This window comes from Aptenodytes patagonicus, chromosome 1 (genome assembly GCF_965638725.1).
Source record: "Aptenodytes patagonicus chromosome 1, bAptPat1.pri.cur, whole genome shotgun sequence".
In the NCBI taxonomy this organism is placed as follows: domain Eukaryota; kingdom Metazoa; phylum Chordata; class Aves; order Sphenisciformes; family Spheniscidae; genus Aptenodytes; species Aptenodytes patagonicus.
This window is the reverse complement of record NC_134949.1, coordinates 3,755,756-3,771,719: the sequence shown is the minus strand read 5'-3', so window position 1 is coordinate 3,771,719 and position 15,964 is coordinate 3,755,756. Positions and strand designations below refer to the sequence as shown.

The 15,964-nt window shown below is 47.1% G+C and overlaps 1 protein-coding gene across 1 annotated transcript in view; it reads left to right on the top strand.

The window, feature by feature from the left end:
• Positions 1 to 5,729: 5,729 nt before the first annotated feature.
• PRKCQ (protein kinase C theta) overlaps positions 5,730 to 15,964 on the top strand; it is a 67,880-nt gene continuing 57,645 nt past the window's right edge. The window contains exon 1 of the mRNA XM_076348815.1: positions 5,730 to 6,009. The gene's annotated coding sequence lies outside the window, so the exon portion shown is untranslated. The remainder of the gene's footprint in view (positions 6,010 to 15,964) is intronic.

The following is a 15,964-nucleotide window of genomic DNA, read 5'->3' as shown; positions in this document are numbered from 1 at the left end:
ACCTGTTCTGTTGGGCTTTCCTCCTCCAGACTGCCCTGCGTAAAGGAGGCTATTTGCTGCTAGGACTTGGTCCCCTTTAGGACTTCGCACAGCACCCAGCACAAGGGCCTTCTGTGTCGGACACTCAGCTCTTCTGAAATACTAGTGATAAACTGCTTGGAGTTACTGCAGTGTATAACCCAGAATCAAAGTTAGCAGGCAAAACTTCTCAACTCCTCACCGTTACATGAGACAGCATTCAAGATCCACATTTGTATTAACATCATGGTGTCTTATTGCTCCTTCTGACAAACTATTTTATTTGAAAAATAGGAATCTGTGACTGTCTGTCTGCTGCAACTGCACAGATTAAAAAAAAAAAACACCACCATTTCTGGATTCCTGGGAGGAGGGTTCAAATCCGTTATGAGTGCATGATCACTAGATCAAATGCAAGAGCCCTTACTAGCTGGGCTGCTGGAGCCCACCAGTTTGAAGGATGTGACTATGTCTCCAAGGACAACATCTGCCCCGCCTCAGCAAGCATCATAAGCATCTTCTAGCCACGATGCTTATTTCAGATTTCAACTATGTTGCAGCTTAAATCTTGGTATAGACATCAGTCATGGGCGGACACCATGGTATGAGTTGTCTGCAGCAAGGCTCAAAACGCAGACATCCAGATCTAAAACTGAAAAAATCTCATGTTCAAAACAAAAAGCCCTGTATTGTTAGCACAGCAACAGCAGAAGATTGATCAACCTCCCAGACATCTTGTCTTTAGAGCACCCTCTAGAGGGGTGCAAACTTCTGTGCTGAATACCAATGCAGTTACAAAGATAAATGGGAGCACACTCGAAATCCTGCTGATCTCTTAAGCTCTGTGACCTCCCTAGGCGATGACTTCTGCTAATCCCAACTGAATTTAAACTAAAGGTCTTTTAACTGGGAAGACAGTAAATACAGAGAGTATATAAATACATTACAAAATGAGCCCAATGTCATTTGGTTACCCAAAGAGGTCATGGAGTCTCCATCCTTGGACATACTGAAAAGCTGCTTGGACATGGTCCTGGGCAACCAGCTCTATGTGGCCTTGCTTGAGCGAGGAGGTTGGACAAGATGATCTCTGGAGGTCCCTTCCAACCTCAACCATCCTGCGACTCTGTGATTTCAGAGATGACTACTGTTAATTTTGCTTCAGATTTCCCCATGCAATCAATTAATGTTATCAAAGGAGCTAGGAATGGTAGAATATGTGTGCCAGCAGTCCTGCAACCCCCAAACCGGGCAGTTTGTCACCAAGGGTGGTCAACAGCTAATGCCCAGGCATAAGAACAAACCAAGCTTGGAGTCGGCTTTCAATGATCCCCATTTCAGGGAGACTTACTAGAGATGGTGTCTTTGTGCAGAAGTCAGTGAAGGAGTATTGCTTTCACACAAGCAATGGGGGACTATCCTCCAGGAAAGGAGAGGACCTTTTGCTCACAAATGACTTTGTATTTTTCTAGCGGTTTCAAAGCACCACACCTCTCATGCAGTGTCAGCTAGAGCCTGTGGTGACACACCATGAACCTCTTGGCTATAGAGCTGGCTGGGGAGGTTTTCACCCACTCCCATCCATCTGACACCTACCCCGCCTCTTCCCCACTACCACTGTGTTCACTCAGCCCTTCACATGGCCATGCCCTGCGAAAATGATGCCCATTACAGGCAAAGGGCAACACCTCTTCTTTTTTTTCCGGTTTTGCTTTGCTTGTTTTTTCTTAAATCCAGACCATTTTGCTGCTCTGGCTGAGGGCACAGTGAGGCGATCAGCTGAGTCAGCAAAGTGAGGAAGCCATAACCAGGGGTGGGGAGGCAGGACACAGGCAGGAGGGAGGCAGAGTGTGGGAACCAGCAGGTGAGGGCAGGCAGCAGCTTTGCCTCCCTCAACCTGTGCCCTAAAATGCATTTTATGCATCTGCTTAAATTTATTATTTTGAATGCCACCAGCTCATGGCTGCTGACAAACCATAGTATCAAGACCAAAATGACTGAATAGGGACTGAGAAAAAGCTTTGAACCTTTATAAAATCACAGCTGAGGAAACTTTATGGACTGGGAACACGTTTTGCGTCGTATGTTTGGTCGGTCCTTGGTATGAGACTGACAACCCTTGGAGGGTACTGCAACACCACCAGTGATAAGACCAGCATCACAGTTGATTTATTTCTCTTTATAGCTTGAAAGGGACGATACTTATCTCCAGTCAAGGAGTTCCAAGGAAGTAAAATCATACTGGACCCTGTAGAAAGATTCTCCCATAATTACTCAACCTTTTCTGGTGAAGCCTGGGAGATACGCAACATCACACAGTATTTTGCAAGTGGTTTGATTTGCTCGCTGCATTTCCTGTCCTCTTCTGCAGAGGCCGGGGAGCTCCCGAGCTGGAAGTGTGTAACAGCCGGGCGGACAGACCTCTCTTGGGACCGGGTGGTTTGGGGAGTGTTGGACCCACCGTACAGTAGAAGCGATGAAGTGACCTCTCTGGTCCTTTCCAAGCCCTTTTTTTATGACTGCTAGAAGAGACTGAAATGTAAATCTCGTGTTAACATGCAGTGCACACTTTGAGCAGAAATGGAAACCCTTAGGGAGGAAAAGAAAAAAAAAAGCCCAGTTTTAGTGTTATTTTAACATTGAAAATGACGTAACCTGCTATATTTTCTTCTTTATTTTTCAAGCGCATTGACTTATTAACTGAGTTTCAATTAATTCAAAGCAAAGACAAAGAGGAATATTCTACCTTCTTTCGCAGCAGTTATTAAATGTGTTCCCTAGTTATTTTTTCCCCACAGCTCCTTTAAATTAACAATAAACTGCAAATAATCATCCTTAAAACCCAAACAACAGAGACCAACTATTTTGAGAATGAAACTCTTCAGAAAGGCCCATTGCCCAGGCAAAACGCTCAATCAGTTTGATTTTTTTTTTCTTACTGAAAATGTGGGTGGTTTTCAAATACAGGAAAGAAAACACGATGGCTTGTGGTGATATTTTCCACCAGAAAGATGCAGCTTTAAGGGCTTTTGGTTTCCAAATACCTACACCCACAGGAGTGGCCTCCTCTGTTGTAGAAGGCAATGCCTGATTAGTTGTACAAGTCAAGTTAAATGACAATAATAATATACAGCAGTTGATGTGTGTTTCAGTGGAAGCTTTGTGTCAGCTGGGTAATTAATATAGCAGCTGCCTCCCAGATGACAGCGCTGTCGGTTTTAAATATGCAAAAAGCTGCTGAGAAAAAGAAGGGGAAAATCTGTTCTCCGTGTCCCTGGTGGATAGGATCTAGCTGAAGATGACCCTGCTCCTTGCAGGGCGGGTTGGACTAGGCGACCTTTAAAGATCCCTTCCAACCCAAACCATGCTATGATTCTAACAAGTGGGTTTAAATCACAGCAAGGAAGGTTTAGATCACACATTAAGGGAATGCTTTCCAGCAGTGAAGGACAGCTTTGGGACAGACTGTGGCGGGCAGGCGTGGAGCTGTCACCAGAGGTCTGGAGGGACAAGATGAGTGAATTCCCCCTTAGAAAGGGTGCATATTGGTTTTTCCTTGGGGCAGTGTCTGGAAGATGTCCTGCCAAGGATTTTTCCTGCTCTGAGACCTCGTCATTGCACAGCCAAATGTTTTGCTGGGAGAGGACGCAAGCTGAAGCCTTTCTCTGCCCCGAAGTTGGAGCTAAGTGACCCGATGCGCTGTTTTGTGTGTGATATCCAGAAACTAATCCTGAGCCTAAATATTTGCAGATCTGCAACATTTCCTATAGGCAAAGTGATCCTCATGTAACCGCTGCTGTGTCACACTCTGTCCCCTGGGTGGGATCTGGTATATGTGGGGAGGCAATATCAATGGGGTCAGCGAACGGGGGAGAGGCCATGGGGCTGCATCGCAGCTGGGGATACGCCACTATGATGCCTAAGCTGGCACTCATCCAGTCTAAGTGCAGGTGGATACGATGGTCCTCCAACCATCACGTTCCTGTGCAGAACTGTAGCAACAACATCAGCAACCAGTGGAGCTGAAAACTTAAGCTTGGGATGGAAATACATGGGATTTTAATTATCTGCAGCTCACCTTCACTTGGGGTGAAAGAACCTCTTCTGCATGCTTCTAGTACCGACACCACACCCTGTGCCTCCCCAATATAATGCACTCCGATGCAGACAGGAAGGATGATACATAAGTTAATGGTGTGTGAGCAATTAAGATGCAAAATCATCTGCCTCATGAAATGTCTTTTTCTCTCCTGCTGGTAACAGGAATAGGTATTATACTCGGCTCAAATCATACCAGAAAATAGGAGAGAACCACTCTTTGAAAGCAATTCATTGCCCCTGATTTCCAAAAGCCCAGCAGCCTTTCCCTTTGCCTTGCCTTGCCTCCCCTTTCTTTATTTTAATGCATAGTTTTACATTTTAGGAATCAGCAGCAAGGGAAAAGTAATCACAACGGTATTCAAAGAGCCATCCCAGCCTGTTCAAAGTGAACACTTACAGGTCTTAAAATTTCTAAACACCTCATTTGGATGATGCCAAAGAAAACATCTCTTTTACAGGTCCGCCAGGTGGCATGTTCTGCACCTCTAATGGTGCATTGACCTCTTAGGGAAACACCATTTGAGATTCTTCACCAGAGCATTAGGACCCACAGAAGTTACCTGAACATGGCCTCATGTCTTCTATGGGTGCGTCAGGGGTATGAAGGACATCTGTAGGTCTCCTTGCTATAGCTATAATCCTATTTGTTTGACTGTTAGCAGCAGCAAAACCCACTAGTCTCACAGGGCTGGTGTGCTCCTGCAGGATGTGGGGATTCTGCATGGTCTTCTCCAAAACCCTTTGTCCCCCAAATTTCTGGGGTTTCCTTTCCTTCTTGTTACTCCTCTCCCAGGTTCCCAGGCCAGTTTCCCCCTCCAGATCCGCCTGTCCACAACCCCCAGCATCACACCTCATCTTACAGCACAGGAGGAAGCCGCAGGACCAGTGGAGCTGCGAAGGTCTCCCAGGGGGTGTACCGGGCAAAACCCACCTCTGACACCCTCAAGCTCTGAAAGGGGTGCACCAAGCAGGTACCACCTGGCCTTCTTTCATACAACAACTTGGCCCAAGGTTGGGCCTGCCTGGAAGAGAGATGTTTCAGACACTCATGGCCAAGAACGTAACACGATGGGACAGATGAATGAGGAAAGACATCCCTGTTGACTTCCCCTCTGCACCCCTCAGCAAACCCCCCCTCCTAGCCACGACAAGGCTCTGCAGCCTGAAAAAATTCAGGTTGTCCTAATTGTTTCATTCTTTTTGGTGAGCATTTCTTTGCAGCCATGGTTTCCCTGTCTGCAAAAGGGGGTTCTGCGCGCACAGCCCCAACGCGGGGTCCCTTGCAGGGCTGGACATGATGCTCACCTCCCAGCCAGCACCAGGCCCTGGGGGGGTCGGGCCCTTTTTGGGGGCAAACAGGAGAGGAGCCCGGGGGCACCCGGGGGCGGAGAGGGGGACGCGGCGGGGGCGCGGAGCGGGGTGGCGCCGAGGAGGAGGAGGAGGAGGAGGAGGAAGAGGCTGCGAGGACAGCCCCGGCGGTGGCGGCGGGCGGCCCGGCGTGCGCTTCCCCCGCGGGCCGCGGCGGCGGGGCGGGGGCGGCTGCGGCGGGCAGCGCTGCGCTGTGCCGAGCCGGGCTGAGGCGAGCCGGGCTGTATCGGGCGGAGCCCGGCAGAGCCGGGCTCAGCTGGGCTCAAGCCGTGCCAAAGCCGAGCTGAGCCGTGCCGAGCTGAACCAGGCTGCGCCGAGCCGAGCCGAACTGACCCAGGCTACGCTGAGCCGAGCCGAGCCGAGCTGAACTGAACCAGGCTGCGCCCAACCGAGCCGAGTTCAACTGAACCAGGCTGTGCCGAGCCGAGTTTAGCCGAGCTGAACGGAGCCGAACCGGGCTAGCTAATCCAAGCCAAGCCGAACCGAGCTGAGCCGAGCTGCGCGGCGCTGCGCGGGCAGCAGGTACCGCCTGCGGAGCGGTGCGGAGCGGTGCGGAGCGGAGGGCGGCGGGGGTTGCGCGGGCAGGGCCGGGCAGGGCGTCCCTCTGCGGGGCGATGTGCCGGGGGCTGGGGGGGGAGCGGGCGAGGCCCCCGGGCGCAGGCGGTGCGCAGGGCAGCGCGGTGCGCGCAGGCGGTGCGCAGGGCAGCGCGGTGCGCGCAAGCTGTGTGCGGGCAGGAGGGGGAACCTGTGCCCAGCGGGGCAGCAACAGCGAGGAAGTTTGGGGCACTATTTGGTGCTGTTGGCATTTCGTTTTACCTGGGACGCTGCTCAGGACGCTCTGCTTCAGCTATCGGTTCTGGTCCTGTGACGGGGTTTTAAAGCTGTCAACTTGACATTTAGCCAGAGTTGTTGGGTTTTGTGTTCTTTTTTTCCTTAAAGAAGTGTTTAAACTACTTTTAGGTTCTACACCTGATGTCTTTTGTGAGTGTTTGTGGTTTCATAATCACATTTTCCTGCCTTTAAAAAACTGTTGTTTTCTCCCATGTGCGAAGGCAATACAAAGAAGAGGGGAAAATGAGAAAAACAATGAAAACCGACTATAACCAAAGTGTTATTCAACACGGTAAACAAACTGGGGAAAATATAGAGGGAAAATACTTTCCCCCACTAGGTTCTGTGATGTTTTGTAGGTGTTTCTTGGTTACAGCAGTGTGTAACAAGACAGCCAGATGGAAGTCTAGTTTTAGAGGCGACGTTGTATCTCTGTAGCTGGGTATATCATTTTCGGATCGAGTCTGTAATATTCTACAGACTAGCACTGTGATAAGTTTGAAAGCAGATTTGAGCGGTAAAGAGACATGAACTGTCTCCATCCCTCCTCCGCTGCGTAGCGTTGTGAGCTGCATTTCCTTTTGAAGGAGGGGACTCGAAAACCCAGCCTGGCTGCTGGGTCTTGAGACCTGGGTTATGTTCCCCGCATGCACGTTGAATGCTAATGAAGTTAAACCCTTGGGTGTAATCGGATCCTTTTTAATTGTAACTACAACGCAACTAACTAACTTCTCGGCTGTACTTTTCCCTAATTTCCAGTAGTGTGATACTTTGCAGGGGCGGAAAGCTTTTTGCGGGCTCTTTTTTTAATTTCCACCAATGACACAACAGTAGCAAAGAAAATGACTTCAGCAGCTGAAAGCCACTCAATTGAGTCATGCTAATAGCAGATTATTTAGTAGGGTTACTAGGGCAGGAAGAGATAAAGTTTCACTGAACTTGCTATTAAAAAAAAAAAGGCTGGGGGGGAGGGAGAAGCAGAACTATTTGCGGTGAATAGGGCAATGTTCTGACAGCCAAATCCTTGAGGTCCTGGACCTGTGTTTTTTTATATTTCTTTTTTTATCCTTCTTTTTGACTGAAGAAAAGGACTCCACATCCCCGTTGAGGCCGCCAGGCATTTTTGAGTTTCTGGGAAATGTGCTTTAGGAGCCGAGTCAAGGGACCAGCAAGGAGCACCCGCTCCAAGGAGGTTCCTGTCCCACCTGGTTGCGGTGGAGCAGGGCTGCATTCAGCTGGAGGGATCAGATGCTTTCCTGGAGCTCACAGCCCCGCCGAGCTGCCACAGGCTGAACGCCTGCCGTCGGAGTTGAATCTGGATCCCAGTGTGGGCTCCGGGTTGTTGCCTCTGTCTCTTTTTTTGGTGTCCAGGCTGGGCGTGAGACTTTGACGTCCACCAGCCTTCACTTGCCAAAGCTCCCCGAGCCATGCTGAACCCCCCATTTTCCTCGCGTGACTTTTTGGCCAACTCCTGTGAGGACACATGATGAATGAAGCAAGTAATGCTCAGCCTGTGCAGAGGTTTCTGACTTGAAAGACGCCCTGCTTTAAGATGATGCCACAGTTGCACTGGTATAGGCAATGCAGAGTTTAGTTAGACTTTCTCCCCACTTCTACATGTCCTTTGGGATTTTTTTCAAAGCCTTAACAAAGATTCAGATCCCCCTCCTGAACCTCCATCCTGCATCTCAGCAGCCCCCCTGTGCCCAGGCTCTTTTTCTAATCACACTGCTACACTGGGTAAAACTTTTCATTTTTTTTCACACCAAGGAGAGCTATGAGCAGAGGGTTATTACACTGCCAGGGTGGAGCTAACTAATTTTTTTTTTTCTGCCTTAAGTGCGTTTCCTTTCAAAGAAAGTCACTCAGTTGACTCTCAGAGCTTCTCGCGGATACAGTGTGTGCCTCACCGTCACGTCAGAGGCAGAGGGTCTCAAAGGAAAGGCTTAGAGGGAGAGAGGAGGAAGGAGGGATGGAGGGAAGGAGAGCACCCGCAGCTTAGCTTCCCAGCATGACAAGTTTTTATTTTTCCTCCTTGGGATCTTTTCCAGGTTAGTCTCTGTATATCCTGCCACTTTGTTCTGAAAAAGGTGATATGGTGAATATAACTTCTGATGGCAACTTTTTGGTTTCTTCTCTTACTGTCGGGGTTTAATTGCAAAGAGCTCTGCAGCAGCCTAGGAAGGAGGTGAAGTACTAACCACCTACCAGGGCTTTGTCAGGAGGGCTGCTCTGTTGGAGCTGCTCTTGGCTTTTTACGTATATGTTTGTGGATCTAAGTTAAAACACTTGGCTGCAAATTCTGCCGTGGCTTCCCATTTTGCTGTAGCCAGGATCTGTGTAAGCAGAATGTTGTTCTTTGCCTAAGCTTTGAAAAAGTGATTCTCAAAATAGAAAAGGAAGAGAGAATCAATACAGTAGTACGAACATCCAGAACTTGTATGCATGAAATCATCTATAGGACTAACCAGAGCCTTGATCCTGTAATCACAGGTACCTACAGCTCAGTGTGCATGCACAGCTCCCTTGCAGGGTTACTCACGTGCCATCTGCCTGTTCTCACATAGAAATGTTCACTGGATCGTGTTCGTCATTGACATCAGAAGGCAGTCTGTGTTAGCCTGCAAGCTCACCGTGACAGTTTGTTTCCATTCCGTGGTGGTGCTCTCCGTTTGCCTGCGCTTGCATCCTAACCAGAGCATCTGACTCCTGGTTGTAGGCCTGGCTGGAAGGAAAACATTGGCAAAGGCAGCGTAAACTGCAAACCCTTCTCTATAGCCAATTGCAAAGTGCTTTTTGTATCGTAGCTTGTTTGTGTTACTTTTGTGATTTATCAGGCCTGTTGGAGATTTTTAATTTGTTACTGCCAACCAGATCACATCCAGCAGTAAAGATAATGTTTACTAACTTCAACGATGTATGTGGAATGAACCCAGATTGCTTTTCAAATTACGCAGAGCTGTTTTAGCAACGGATAATTCCTCTGGTTTGTATCGTACCTTGTAGCAACACCATTGCTTTGGAGCAGCTTGCTGGGGCAGAATTATGCCATCCCGTTTTGGGATGTTTTTAGTTCCACCTATGTGTAAGAATCCTTTCTCGTGTTTTCTCCTTTTGGACAGAAATGCTGCATGGAAGAAGTGTATGGTTTAGACTGTACCCAGGGCAGGATGAAAAGAAAATGGTGCAGCTTTCACGTAGCTGTACCTTGTCTCTCTCACCACGGTGCCATGTGTGTGGTGCGGATGTAGGGTTCGGTTATCTCTGAAGTGAATTTCTTGATACTTATCTGAGTCGTAAAGAGCCCTGAGATTTACAGACGATAAGCTCTACATAACATTTTTCTGGTTTTTGTGAATGGTCATTTCCACATCACGTTCAACCTGTTTTGGGCTGGCTTGCTTCTCAGTAATTATCTGCCCCAATTATTATGCCTTTTAATTTGCTTGGCATTCATTCAAAAGACGTGTATCCCCTTTTCCTTATCGTTGTCAAGTACAAATGTCCCACCTATCTGCGGGAGATACAACAATATAGTCAGAGCGTATGCATAGGAAATACCAACCCTAAAAGACAAAAAAATTTCCAGTTGATAAAGGACTGAGCGCGGGGACATCATGAATCTTGTGGCCATCTGTGTATCACACTCAGTCTGATTCTGTTGCTCCTGTGACTTCTGTTACGTCTACTGAACTTGCCATTTCATCAGGGACGTGAAGCGAGTCTTAATGCTGAGACCAGTTTAGGGCATCTCACCCTGCCAGGTCAATGGGGAGGGAGGGGCTGGTGGGTGCAGCTCATCACGTGAGCACTTCGTGCTCTGTCCTCTGCAATGCTTTTCCTGCATGGCCAAGTGTTTTAGCCTGCAAGTGTTTGACTGACACTCTGTCACTAAGCTGTCAAGGACCTGACCTGCATGTCAGTCTGGACCTGGCTATAAAACAGGCGTAAAACCTCCACGCTTTGTATAAAGATTATGGAGAAAGTAGCTCTGAACTGCCTGGGAGGTGCTTGCAGACAAAAAGAGGCATCTCAGCCAGCAGAACGATGTGAAAAACCTCAGGATATCCACAAACCAGGGTATGAACTTCACTGAGCAGTGAAGTTCACTGCTGAACTTCACTTCACTGAAGCCCCACACAGTGGGGCTGTGTGTAGACTTCAAACGAAACAGGGCAGAAAAGATCATTCTGCCCTATTCTGTCCCATTCTCTCGCCCAAGGCCAGGACACTCTTGCCCTTCCATCAAAAGATGACGCCACTTCTCCAGGGGCAGAAGAGACTCTTTATGGAGAAACTGTATCTTTCATGGCGTAATTTTTTTATTTGTATCTGTCTCATCAGTGATGCCTGCTGAATAATTGAATTTAGAAAAAGAAAAAAGCCCTGCATCTTATCCCCACTGATTATGAACTAGAAAAACAGAAAAAGCAATTACAAGAAGTGTCAATTTTTTCATGAGAAATATGTATTAGTTTACCAAAGTATTGCTGCATTGAAATGCGTTGAAATATCCTAGCATAGACAAGGCACCTACAACGATGAAAAATTCAGACAGCTTTCATCCAGGGTTACCAGACCATGAACCGTTAAAGGAAAGAATTTGATGTGACATCAAAGAGTGCCTATAGGAGATGGTTGGAACATCTTCCATGATATGTAAAGGAATTCAAAGATGGCAATAAAAACCTTTCTGTACTTAGCACATTATAATCATCAGCAAACATGACAGTAGGAGGACTGTCTCCATAATTACTACTGCCCTGACCAGGAGCTGAGGATGAGATAGTGCATGAACACATAAAAAAAGTTGATCCTAAGGAGCTTACAATGTACGTAGGAATGAGTTATAGCAAAGGTAGCAAAAGCATGGTACATATGGAAGTAGAAATGGTGAAAGAAGGAGATGGAAGGAAAGAGGAAGTCTTGCAACCTTACAGGTTGCAAGATCACAGCTCTCCATGGGCATAGTGACACGCTCCCAGGTGAGGTGTTAGAAGAGCAGGATCTAAGCTGGAAGCTTCAGGGTTACAGATTCAGTTGGTTTTAGAGGACAAGAGAAATAAAGGTGTTTTCCTTTCCAAAACACAGAAAATGTTCAGGTTTTTTTTAGTTCTTTAGTGGAAATATTTTGGTCCACAACAAAAATGTTTTTATTCTGAATGCTGTTATTTTGTGTCATAGGAATTTAGTTAGAGATGGTGCGCACTTTTCCATTCAGTTGATTTCCTGGAGCTTCCAAGATGCACCATGACGTCTTTATGTGGTGCAGAAAGGTGTTGGCTCCATCCTCAGTGTCCCTGACAATAGTGTTCATGGAAGATGTGGTCCTGTGGATAAACCTGGTTGACAGAAAGAATGACGGTATGGGGGAACCTTATCTATAGTTTCCATGAGACATTATGATAGGTTGGTTGAATCAAAACATTTCAGACTTTTCACCTCAGTGTCCTAGAGTAAAAGCCCAACTTTTCATCAGAAAATATTTTTTTTTTTAGTTGAAAAAGTCATTCTGTGTCAAATATGTTTGACAGAATTTTCTATGGCAACAGACAACACCAGCTTACCACCTGCTGCTCATGGAGGGGTTTATTTAAAAAGACAGGAAAATGACCTTTGAAACTGGTTTGAAAAGGTCATTCCGGGTGCTGGGGGTAACGTGGGAGAAGATGTGAGCGTGCCTGCAGAAGTGGATCACTGAGTGGAGGTGGTAGGGTAGACTTCAGACTCATCACGACAGCAATCTGGGAGAGGAAAAACCCTGTATAGACAGACAGACAGCCTGAGAAGAAGGCGCTGGTTACAATGAGGTGGGTATAAGATAGATAGGTATATGGTGAGAGGTGGGTGTGGGGCTGGGTGCAGCTGGTACGTTCCTCGCTGCCGCAGAAGGGTGAAGATTTAAGCTAGAGATTCACCTGTGTTTAGGCCTAGCACATTGCACAGAAGTGCTCTTCAGTTTTCTTGAAGCTTTGGCTCTTTCCTCGGCTTCGTTAACCTCATTCCTGGGCATGAGGATTCATGCTTACACACCTCGCCAGAACAGCTAAGACAAGAGCATCCTTGTTCCTTGCTCCTTGTAAGAAAGAGAGATACACCTCCAGAAAATGTGCCTGGGACAGACTGAGCTAATTACCTCCTGTTAGGTGATATCCAAGGCATAAGATCTTTCTACCTGTTGCTTCTTTATGGAAAGAAGGCCATGTAGCCCCAGAACCAGAGCAGACTCACTTGGACTCTGCAATAATGCAAGCGTGCCTTTTCCTCAAACTCCCACCTTGTGGGCATGGGCTTTTCCTCCATGGCCAAGTGTTTTAACCTGCAAGTGTTTGACTGACACACTAAGCTGTCAAGGACCTGACCTGCATGTCAGTCTGGACCTGGAGCCACTGTTTACTTTCAGGGTGGAAGGTGAGGTCTCAAGAGAAGCAGGTCAACTTAGTGAACCCAAATGTTCATCTTATGTAGCCCAAAACAAGTCCCAGTCCAAACTAAAGCAACGATGCCTGGTCACGTTCCCGCAGTGGTATTTCTTTTCCTCGCTGGCACATCTTTGGTGTTAAGCAAAGGATTGTGACCTGCTACCCACTCTTTCCTGCTGGGCCAAATGCACAGCTCCACCTGATAGCTGGTGTGAGCCACTGGATGTGCTTCTGAGAGCAAGCGTGTCCCGTTCTTTATTGCGTATCCGGAGTTACTGGCTATGCTAATAAAATAACAGGGCTGAGCACTGTGCTGCAGTCAGCAAGACCATTTAAGTGACAGCACAGTCCCACATCTGGTTGTGGCCCGTTTGAGCAACGCTCTGGCAGGCACGCTTTGAGCGACAGCGTATGATAGGGACTCTTCCCTGTAGGCAGGATGGATGAGGGTCTTTCAAAGAAGGGAGATATACTTAAGGGATGGATGTGCTTTTGCTCTTGGGACCAGAGAAGGTTTCTTGGTCCACTTGTGTGGGATATGTGTGCCCATGCACTGCTGATCCCAACAGTATTGGCTTCACTTCACAAGATCAAAATGCCTAGTTTGGGTTCTAAACCCAAAATGACCTTCATGACCTATCACTTACAGCATATGTGCCAGTCACAGGACAGAAAGGAGACATACCCTTGCCCTCAGGAAGGGATGCAGCCAGAAGGGGGTAATGAACCTACATAATTGTCCTTGCGTGATGCATACAGAAAGTTTTGGACCTCAGCAGAGAAGGTGAGAAGAAATGGCTCTCCCTGGTCACCAACATGGACCTGCTCCTCACTGCTGTGTCTGGGCCAAGTGTTGTGGACTAAATCACAGCCCTAAAAAGTCATCTATGAGGGCATAGACTCCTCTGGACTCCTCTGTTTCTTACCTTGATAAGTATGAAGCGTTTGAAAGATCCAGTAACAGTACAGCACACAACTTATAACCCAAAAAATAGCTTTAAGTCAAACACAGATTCCTCTTCTGTCGTCACATCTGGATATTTCACTGCAGAGCAGCCACCTCCCACCAGGCCAGGAAGTGCAATTCCTCCCTCATATGCCATTGCACCACGTTTTCTGGAAAAGCAAATAAACCCAGTCCATCCCAATAAGCAGAAGGGCTGTCGCACCACTACAAATGCACGCATTCGCTGAGAGTGTGGATTTAATGTAGCTCATCTCGGGGATGCAGGGATCAAGAGTGAAAGAGGATGTGTTCTCAAGGCTGTAGGGCTTTGGCTGACTCATTGTTTTGTGAAGTTATTCTGGTGTTTTGTGGGAGAAGAACGCCTCTAACAAATGTACTCATAACTTTGGACTGACAGTAAGGTTTTCTTGGGTTTGGTAGGTGTATACTTTGTCCCTGTCTGTCCTCACTGATGCAGTAACTCAGCGCTTGGGACCCAGTTCTGTCCTCGGGACCAAACATGCAGCAGCAGTAGCCTCACTGTGAGCTAAATGTCTCTGTCTGAGAGGCCAAATTTAACCTGTAACCTAAATAAACTGCCCAGGTATGTGGCCTTAATTTTATTTTTTAATTAAAAAAAAAAAGAGAGATAAATGCTAGTGGCAGCAGGATTATCTGCAAGCACACACTTGTAAGGCTGGAGTAACTTTCCTGAAACACGCAGGCTTGTCGCAGCTTTGCCTTGGCACAAGTGAAGTACTAATTCAGCTTGGTCTTTTAATGACCCCATGGTTTTGTAAATAGCAGATAACAATCTACGAGGATACTCAGGGACTCCGCAGCCAGCAACAGGATGGCTGTCACATGAATGAAGAGGCCAAGTTTTGGGGTCATCTAGCGCCGTAAAACCCCATGAACCTCGCTCCGGACTTCTGCAAGTGCACTGGGAGCAGAAACTTAACTTCTATTTTGTTTCAAAACTAAACTTGCATATGATTAATTTTTCACTTGGATTCAAGCCTTTTCTTCTGAGGAGGTTTTTGATGTGGTCATTTGATTTTGCTGTGGAGTTTCTGTGCGCTGGTGAGCCGGCTCCTCTTCTGATGTAAATCAGCAGTACAAGTCGGGAATAGCTGCGGTGGGGGAAGAATCAGTCTGAGTGAAAGAGGAGGGATTTTGGGCCTGATATCTTGAGAACAGGAAGCGCAGCTGAGGCTTATAGAGATTTGTTCTGGCTTGTGAATGGGATTTAGACAAGGTCGTACCCTACTTATCCACGGAAACCAGGGAGACAAATGCAAATGTCGGAGTCACTGTTATTTGTCTTGAAGGACTGTGCGCATGTTGAGAGCTGAATTTACCCAGGTTTTCCCCTCCCACCCTTGCAGTAACACTTGCTATTTATGTTTTGATTTATAACATTGGTGAAAAAGTTATAAAGAACATGCATCCTCCAGCTTCCGTTTTCAGCTCCCCTGTCCCCTCCTCCCCCTCGTACAAGGGGAGGGTGTTTGTCAGGGCAACTACAGATGTTGTTATTAAAACATTTGAGCAAATTAGATAGAGAAGGTCTCTTGAAAACGGCTTTGTGTCTCCCTGTCCCCTGCTATCAAAGCAAGGTGTTTCTCTGTAATGTATTTTGTAGTGAAATTGGAAAGGATGGTGCTTTTACCAAATCTCATCATTAGAAAATTCAGTTATACAGCTTATGTCAGTTTTTCCAGTTCATAGTTATTAACATTGTCCTTCTGTCTTATTTATAGACCAGATTCAAACCCCATAGAAAGTTAAATAAAGGTTTCAGTGAGTTTTGGTTCAGAGTCTGTTGCACTTGCGCAAAGCCATCATTGTGTCCTCAGCTTATTCGTCTCTCTCTGCAAAACATGTGTTAGTTCATTTGGGTCTCAACGCAGACAAAGACCCATAAGCTGATCTCTGAATTTTCTTAACTGCTGGCAGGTGAGACACCACGGCTGGGAGACATCCCCTCTTGCCTCAGAAGCCTAAATGCCAGACAGACATCTCCATCTGAACCAGCCGCCTGGTCTCTGTCGGCTGTGGGGAGAAAGAGGCATTTGAGGTCACCAGGCATTTGACCCATTTTAGTCAGCTAGATGGAGATAATGGAAATTGAAAACCCAGCAGGTCTCTTTCTTTCTGTCATTTATGAAGGGAGCCTGGGGTGAATAGTCCATGTGCAGATGTATACGGAGTAGGTAGTAGAGTGGATTTCTAAAGCTAGGTGTCAGGAATCCCAGCCGTACATAGGTTTGTTTGG